This window comes from Eumetopias jubatus, unplaced genomic scaffold (assembly GCF_037043125.1).
Source record: "Eumetopias jubatus isolate StellerSeaLion01/CBP00866 unplaced genomic scaffold, mEumJub1_p1.0 scaffold_7, whole genome shotgun sequence".
Lineage (NCBI taxonomy): Eukaryota > Metazoa > Chordata > Mammalia > Carnivora > Otariidae > Eumetopias > Eumetopias jubatus.
Window position 1 is genome coordinate 107,966,156 of NW_028274813.1, and position 9,411 is coordinate 107,975,566.

Below are 9,411 nucleotides of genomic sequence, written 5' to 3' on the forward strand. Positions count from 1 at the left end.
ATGAAGTCTGAGCAGGAGTGGAGGGAACACAGTGAGTGGGGGAAAGTGTTCCAGGCAGAGGGAACAGCCAGCCGAGGCTCAGCATCCAGAGAGAAGTTGGTGTTTGGAGGAAAGAAAAGTTCAGCGAGAGCAGCAGAGTGCATGAAGGAAGAGCAACGGGAGGTGGCCTGGGGAAGGGTGCAGATGAAGAGGGCCTTTATCCTAGGAACAATGGGAAGCAGTTCAAGAGTTTAGGGGTAGGGAAGTGGCACCATCATATTTGTGTTTTGGATGAGACAAATGGGGTGGATGAGAAGAGGCAGGAATGGAGACCACCAGGTGGAGCACGTGATGGGCATTTGTTCTAGGGAGGGTCCTGCACTGCTCACAGCCATGGTGGGAAGGAGAGAGTTGATGAGCTCAGTTGCATGGTGGGTACCATGGCGGTGCCTCGGGTGTCAGGGGTGAGGAGAGAAGAGTCCAGGCTCTGGCCGGGTTCTGCAGCTGGGTGGGTGGTGGAGGCGCCCTCTGGGAAGTGGGCTAGAGCAAGTTTAGGGTAAATGAGGATTCTTCCTTGGGCATATGTTTGGAAAGGCTGTTGGGCCCGTGGATCTGAAGCATAGGCCAGACCTGGGAGCAGGGCAGACTGACTCGTGAATCATGGGAATAGAGATGATAATCTGAACCTAAGAGGCTGCTTGGGGAGACGGTGTCCCTGTGAGAAGAAAGAACAAAGGGCAAAGCCTGAGAACAATCAGCAAGCTGACTGCCTGGTTTTCAATCCTGATACTGGTCCTAACTAGCTGTGACACTGGGGTAAATTGCTCAATCCCTCCCAGCCTCAGTTTACCCATCTGCGACAAGAAGAAGCCTGTTGCATCTACTGCATGGGGGCCGTGATGGTTACATGATGTCGTGCAGATGGAGCGCTTGGCACAGAGCCTGGTGCTGGTGGGTTTGTTCGGTACCGTAGTCTGACCCTGGACCTGATGTTTCCTGAGTGAGATGACGGGTTTGAGCCTATTTCCATTCCATTTTCTTGCCTGTACTTTCCTTTCCTTTGGGAGATTTTTTTTTTTTTAAGATTTTATTTATTTATTTGACAGAGACAGACACAGCGAGAGAGGGAACACAAGCAGGGGGAGTGGGCAAGGGAGAAGCGGGCTTCCCGCAGAGCAGGGAGCCCGATGCGGGGCTCGATCCCAGGACCCTGGGATCATGACCTGAGCCCAAGGCAGACACTTAACGGCTGAGCCACCCAGGTGCCCCGCTTTGGGAGACTTTTATTGAGTTTTATTCCTTCTCATTTTGATCAGAGCCCATGTCCTATCTTGGCTGTGACTGGGGCCTGCCTTGGGGTCATTTTCCATCAGCTCCCCCCCCCGCCCCGCCCCCGGGCTCCAGCAGCCCACAGGCCACACACCCCAGTGCCCAGCCCAGCCCCACTAAAGGGCATGTTGGCTTTATAGCTTTTTCTCTCATTTGCACCCATGTCCCTATTTGGCAGCAAAGAAAGCCAGTATCCTGAGCTGAAGTAGTGTCCCCAAGGTCAGCCAACAACAATGCTCAGACTGGATTCCTGGTTTGATTTCGGAGAGTCTGATCTTCCTTCTACAGATTGCTCTATGTACATGCCAGAGAAGAAGGATTGAGGCTTCCGGCTCTGACCCCAATCTCTTATTCTCTGCCGGCTTTGCAAGCCTGCTGAGCTTCAAAGGAAGGGGCATGAAGTGCCTATGATGTAGTTATCAATTTAATAACACCCAAGGTTGGGCTTCCAGTCATTAGAGGATGAGGCTGTGTGGAGGAAGCTTCTCTGGCCCATTTAATCTTCCAACCCCTTAAATACCAACACATCTACCTCCCATCTGGAGCCGGCAGCTGTCCCCTGAGTGGAGGGGGGCCCAGGCTCGCAGCGGGGGCCAGGCCTTCCTGAATGAACATGGTGAATACCACTGCCCCCCTCCCCCAGCCTGGTGGGATTATCAGTCCCTCTCTTTCCTGTCCCCTCAGGACTCTTTAAGAACATCATCCTCATGTGCTCTCAAATTGATGGACATTTGGGGAGCGGGGACAGAGCAAAGTTGGCACCAACCCTTGGGCACTGAGGGGTACACATTTCCAGGTATCTTGCTTGCAACTCTCTGGGGACATGGTTCCTGCACACAAGAAGGGTGAACGGTCTCAGCCCTCTGAGCTGCCATTTCACTGAACCGTGTCAAGGCACTTGTCAGCTGGGAAGGTCCTTCAACTTTTATGTAGCAGATGTTCTCACTCCTTTTCTACAATAGCCATAGCAGATGCTTTCTGATGGGCCACCTAAGATCTATCTTCCAGGTGTTTGCCACCTGTCTCGTTCCAGCACAAGCCAACCACACTCATGCCCCCCTCTGAACTCCTGGCCTCAAGTGGACCTTTGACTAACAGGAAATGGGTTGGCAGAGAAATCTTCTCTTCTTTCTGGATGAACTGTCCTAAGCTTCACAGAGCCTCTTTTATTTTTATTTTATTTTGTTTTATTTTATTTTAAATTCAATTCATTAACTATAGTTATTATTAGTTTCAGAGGTAGAGGTCAGTGATTCGCAGTTACATGTAACACCCAGTGCTCATTCCATCACATGCCCTCCTTAATGCCCATCACCCAGTTACCCCATCCCCCTGCCCTCCCTCCAGCAACCCTCAGTTTGTTTCCCATGATTAAGGGTCTCTTATGGTTTGTCTCCCTCTTTCACAGAGCCTCTTTAGAGAAGGTGTCACAGGATCTAGCATCGTTGATGCTCACGGTGGCCACCTCAGCAGAGCTCTCTGTCCTTGTCTGTCTCACCCCCTCACTGCAGCTTCCCTGACACTGCACTCCCTCACCAAGTGGCGGCATACACACTCTGCCTCGAGCTCTGCTTCTAGGGAACGTGGGCTAAGGCAGCATCTGGCAAGGATGCTCAGGGTAGAAAGCGGATACAAGTGGGGCCACTCTGAGTGAAGAGAAATGGAGCCCACGGGGCCATCCCTTGTCCTTTGATACGGTTTCCAAGGTGATGACCCAGGCACCTCGAAGGGGCTCCCTGGCAAGCCTTTGATCTCATCTATTTCTGTCACTCAGCAGCCGAAGCAACTGGAACCTAAAGTCACACAGCAAGTGAGAAGTGAGGCCAGACCAGAATCTGGTCTCCTCACTCCAAAGCCAGCACTCTTTCTTTCAAGTCCATTTAAGAACTTTTGAAAATGTTTCTTTTTCTCAAACATCTCCCCACACTGGCTGCCTGCCTCCAAAGCCAGCACTCTTTCTTTCAAGTCCATTTAAGAACTTCTGAAAATGTTTTTTTCCCAAACATCTCCCCACACTGGCTGCCTGGGAGACTTTGAAGGCCCCGTTAACTGGCAGCCACCACCTGGGAGGTGTGACACACAGAGCACGGGGGCAGACAAAGAGGAGCTGGGACAGGGAAGAAAGGCAGGCAGGAAACACCTGGTCCTGGGACCTCTGCGTGCAAGAAACAGGGATGATGTTTGTCTGGAAGGCTGCACGAGGACTGGCCCCAGAGAAGAGTGGGGGCCAGGCTTGGGGGGACAGGGAGGGGCCGCAGAAGGAGCTGGAGACTGGCCTCCCCTGTCCAGTGATCTCGCCCGGGGGACACCCTTGTTCAGGCTGAAGTTGCCCTCCAGGAAGCTGGGAAGGTGACCAGAAGTCACACCATGGGCAAGAAGACAGGGAGAGGTGTTGGCCTCAAGCTGCTTTCCTGAAGATTCTTGGGGCTGAGACTGCTGGGAACAACTGGGGACATGTTGATAACAAAAGGGGAGTATAAGGGTACAGGGACATCTTAAGAAATCTAAGCACAAGGATGCAGCTGGGTCTTGGAGAAGAGATGAGACCCAGGGCCTGGGTTTGGGGAACCCAGAAAGTCACTTTCCTCCAACTCCATTTCTGTTCCATCTTTCTGTCTCCCTGAAACCTGGCTTTCCCTGCATCCTAGGGAGCGTGACAGCAAATGGCCTCAGAGAGCAACTTCCGATTCACCTCTCTTCCATGGTGATAAGCAGAATGAGCCTGGACTCTTCTGGACACAATTCTACATCATCAGGGAGGGATTCTGGTTGGCCTGGCTTGAGGCAGGTGCCCACCCTGGGCCGTTTAGTGAGGCCAGGTGGTACATAACCAGGGCTGCTCCCTTTCTGATCTGATGGGCAGGAGAAGCGGAAGGGGACAGTTCACTACCTTGGGCTTGCACCCTTGAACAAAAGCCCTGAACCAGGAGATTCTGTGCTCTTTCCTGACTCCTTAATGAAAGAGCTCAGTCTCATCTACGTGTGGCTATAAATTCAAACCTTGTCCAGAAGCCTGCCTCCCCAAGTGCAGCCTAAAGCTGAATTGTGCTCAGCCAGCCCCCTCACCTCCCCCATCTGTTGCCGAGAGCTGGAAGAAGCTGAGAGGGCCGGCCACAGTCCTGAGGTCATATCCTTAGCGCTGAAATGAACACTAGCAAAGTTGACTTCTGTTTGATTTTTGACTCTTTTTTTCAGGCAGGTCAGTGGGCCTCAAAAGAATTCTCAGGGACCTTGTTCTGAGCCTTTGGTGGTAAAGGCTGTTGGAGGCTTCTAGAACCAGAGCTTATGTGGGGTTTTCTGCTTCGGGGAGTCCATAGTTTCAAAGCCCAGAAAGGAATTCAGGGTCCTTTTCTTTCAGTTGTAACTAATATTTATTGCAGAATTGCTGTGTGCTATGTCCTGGTCTCAGGGTTTTTAAAGATTTTTTTTTTTAAGATTTTATTTATTTATTTGAGAGAGAGCACTGGAGAACGAGAGAGCAGGAGAGGAGCGGGGAGGCGAGGGGCAGAGCAGGCTGGATCCCAGGACCTGAGCCACCCAGGCGCCCCAAGGGTTTTTTTGTATAGGATTTCATTTAATCCTCACAACCACCCTAAGGGGTAGGAATAACTTTTCCCTCACTGACAGATGAGGAAACTCAGGCACAGAGAAGCCGAGTCACCTGCCCCAAACCACACAGCCTGTCAGTGGTGTAGTCCTTCCTCCGGGGCCTGTGTGCTTCAGAACCCCCACACAAACTGCTGGGACAGGCCATGCAGGCCTGAGGGAGTGTTTCCCATGGCCATAGCCAGCGATGAGTAATACCTGCTTCTAAAAACGGTTTAAGAATTGTTAGCTCTGAACTCTGTTGTCGGACTTTGAAATTTAAGCACCTCTGGGAGTGTTACAGACACCCAGAGCTATTAGTCTTTAGAAAACCTTAGCTTCTTAAAGTATCTTCAGAGGCCTGATCCTTTAAAAGTAGGAGAGCCATTCACCGGGTAGACAGCATGCCGCCAAAAGTGAGGGCTTTGAAGAGAGAAGCCTTAGGTAGGATCTGGCCCTTTCTGGGTTGATTCAGGGCTGTGTGGTCCTGGAACAGCCACCCAAGCTCTCTGAGTCTTGGTTTCTTCACCTACAAAATGGGGACAATCGCAACAGCCGCCTTCCAAGGTCACTGGGAGGCTCCACGAAGGTGGTAGAAGATTGACAACTTGTGATAATCATCCTGGTGGCAAGAACTATGTTTCCTGGGTGGGAAGCTCTGGGAAGGTGATGCTGAATCCACAGGAAGTGCTGACTAGATCAGCGGGCACCTGGGTGGCTCAGTCGGTGAAGCGTCTGGCTTGATTTCAGCTCAGGTCATGATCTCAGGGTTGTGAGATCAAGGCCTGTATCGAGCTCCTCGCTCAGCGGGGAGTCTGACTGAGGATTCTCTCTCTCTCCCTCAGCCCCATCCCCCGGGGGCCGTCTGAAGGACTTTGGGGTACCCTTGAGCCCCACCAGGCGGTTCGGTATCCTGTTCCACATCACAGGAATGACCTGAATTCCTTTCCGAACTATTAAACCTATGGACTCCTGAAGCAGAAAGCACCACATATGCTCAGTTCTAGAAGCCTGCAGCAGCTTTTGCTACCATGGTCTCAGGACAAGGTCCTAGGGAGTTCTTTTGAGGCCCATTGACCTACCTGAAAAATGAGTCCAAGAGCAAACTCAAGTAAGCTTCGCCAGTCTCAGGTTTTACTGTGAGGGATAAACTTGATAGCTGCAAGTCACATAATTTTTTTAAAAATCAGCTTTTTTTTTTTTTTAAGATTTTATTTATTTATTTCAGAGAGAGAGAGAATGAGAGATAGAAAGCACGAGAGGGAAGAGGGTCAGAGGGAGAAGCAGACTCCCTGCTGAGCAGGGAGCCCGATGTGGGACTCGATCCTGGGACTCCAGGATCATGACCTGAGCCGAAGGCAGTCGCTTAACCAACTGAGCCACCCAGGCGCCCTAAAAATCAGCTTCTTTGAGGTACAATTTACACACAATGAAATTCTTTAATCTTAAGCACAATTCAATGAGATTTGATTAAGTGTATATTTTCATGTAACCACCACCACAGTCATGTTACAGAATTATATCACCTTTAAAAATCAGCTTCTTTGAGGTACAATTTATACACAATGAAATTCTTTAATCTTAAGCACAATTCAATGAGATTTGATTAAGTGTATATTTTCATGTAACCACCAACACAGTCATGTTACAGAATTATATAATTATATACAGAAAATTCCCTTGTGCCCCTTTTAGTCACTCCCCTCCCACCGCCCCCAGTTCCTGACAACTGCTGACCTTCTTTACGCCATTATAGTTTCGCCTTTTCTTAAATTCCATATAAATACAAATCGTCTAGCTCTTTCCATCCGGATTCTTTCACTTAGTATGATGCTTTTGAGATTCAGAACTTTGGGGTCCTGAGATTCATTCATGTTGTCGTATGTATCAAGAGTTCAGTTCCTTTTATTACTGAGCAGAATTCTCTTGCCTGGATGGACCACAGTTTGTTAATTCATGCTCCAGTTGAAGGACATCTGAGCTGTTTCCAATTTGGGGCTATTATGATAAAGCTGCTAGAACATTCACATACAAGTCTTTGTGTGGACAAATGTTCATTTCTCTTAGGTAAGTACCTCTTCGGTAAATGGGACTGCTGGGTCATACAGTGAGTATATATTTCACTTTATTAGAAACTGCAAAGTGGTTTTGGAAGTAGCTGCACTCTGCCTGGCAGGAGAGTTCAGAAAGATTACCTTCTGGACTGTAGCAGAGGTGACCACAGCATATCCTGATGATGAATCAAGTTGCACGTTCATCCCCGATGGCCAGGAGGTTCCTTATCCCTGCAGTGTGAGAGGAAAGCTCTAAACTGGGTCACTCATCCCTACCCTTGCCCTCACCCCCCATACCTCCCATGATCTTCCTGTGCTGGGTGCTGGCCTGAGTGCCAAGCACAGAAGCAGGTCAAGGCAGTTTATACATAATGTATGGATTGTCTGGGAATTAAGTTTCCACCTAAAGCAAAAAACCCTTGTTGCCCGGCTTTCAATTAACTATTCATTTGTTTGGCTCCAGGATCCCCCATTGAACAATGGGCAAGTCATAATTCTAAATGGACCCAGCAGACAAAGCTGGATCCCTTTTCCTAGCTAGCAATTAACCAGAACCAGTTCTCAGTTACAGTCAATAAACATTTGTTGAGCTGCACCAGGATAGGGTGCAAGGAATCAATGTTTCTTGCAACCTTACTGTCCTTGCCCACGCACTCTGTGGATATTGTCATTGTTCCTGGACAGGTGATTAAATGGAAATTTGAGGATGTGAATTAATCTGCCTGAGTCTTCCTGACAGAAGCCAGAGTGGACTCCCAGGTCTTTCTGCTATGCCATTTCTTTCCTGGGGGCTCTGAAAGGTAGCCAGGGGGCGGGAGTGGGGGCAAGACTAACATGCATGAAACAAGACAGTCCAGTTTTTCACCTGGGGCATCCCTGAAAAAACCGACCGTTGCATAAAACTCTTTTCCCCATAAGAGCATTGTTTGAGTTGGGAGCTTGTTCCTGATTAAGGTCTTGACATAAATGAAGTGATGAAAATCTCATATAAGCAAAGTTATTACAAGTAGAAACTCTTATAATAACTTATTAGTGAAACTATGCTCAATCTTTGTGAAATAAGCATAAAGACGGTGTAGGCATTAATTACACAAAGGGGCCCATCCCCCTGCATTTTTTTAATGCAACATGAAAAACTCGACTATATCTTTGATATAATTTAAAGCTAATATGCTAAAAATGGTGAACATTGAACATTTAACTAGAGATGCTTTTATTTTCTCTTTAGAAAAGCACTGGGAGAAAAATCCCAATGGCTTTGTCCTCTTTATAAAAGCTGGGCCAAGATTTTGTGTGGGACCTTATTTCTCTTTGGTCATGTTCTTACTCTCTATGGCTAGGGTCTGTGAATGGGCATCAGGGGTGTTTGAACCACCTGAAATTGTACACAACATGTTTTGAGGATATATTTTTCTTTAATTATAGCTTTCATCAGATCCTCAAAGGCCTCTGGGATACAGCCACAAGTTTGAATCACTTCTTTCTCAGTTTTTTTCTCTTGCCAGCAGTGGCATCAAAGTTACTCCACTGACTTTATGGGAGTGCTCAGAGTTGGAATCATTTTCTTTTAAAAAGTATCTGGATCAGGGCACCTGGGTGGCTCAGTTAAGCATCTGACTCTTTATGTCAGCTGAGATCTTGATCTCTGGGTGTCGAGTTCAAGCCCTGTATTGGGCTCCATGCTGGGTGAGGAGCCGATTTTAAATAAATACACACATACATACATACATACTTGGATCATCTGCTTTTGGCAGTGTGATAGACTAGATTCTCTGAAGGGCTCCCTCCCTAAAAAACCGCATCCTGAAAACAAAAATACTTGTATTGTTGGGTATGCAGGAAGTAGGGGAAATCTCCAAGGCCCTTCAGCACTAAAATCAATCAAACAAAACATCCCGAACCTGAGATGTATAGGAAGCCCTGACTGGAAAGCAAAGGGAAGGGTGGTGGCCCTGAGGGCAGATGCCCATTTCAGCGGCTACTGGGGCTACTGGGAAGTCCCCCTTGAGCCAGTGGCAATGTGGGGGATCTAAGACTCAAGACTCCACTTTAGTTCAGGTCTCTAAGGGATTGTGTATTGTCACTGTCCCCACATTCTGAGGTCTCCTCAGCAGTGCAGGGAAGCAGAAACTACATTTCCCAGAATCCTCTGCCCTGTGGGTTTCCAGTATTGTCTACAAACCAGAGGCCCTTGTGAGAGGCTCTGAAGGCAGGAGAAACAGAAAGGGTACAATTCTCCAGAGGTGTTGCAGGCCGACTTTCTGAGCAGACGTGAGTTCACAGCAGCTTCTGGATGTGCTTGAGAATTACCAGCAATGGTGCTGGAGCTTGAAAGGGTAGGTGGGAGCTTCCAAGAGGCTCCAGAGATCAGAGTAGCCTCAGGGCAAACCTTGAGAACCACCCATGTGGGAGCCACAGACAGAAGTCACAGTTGAAGCCCCCCTTCTCTTTACTCCCCTTACTG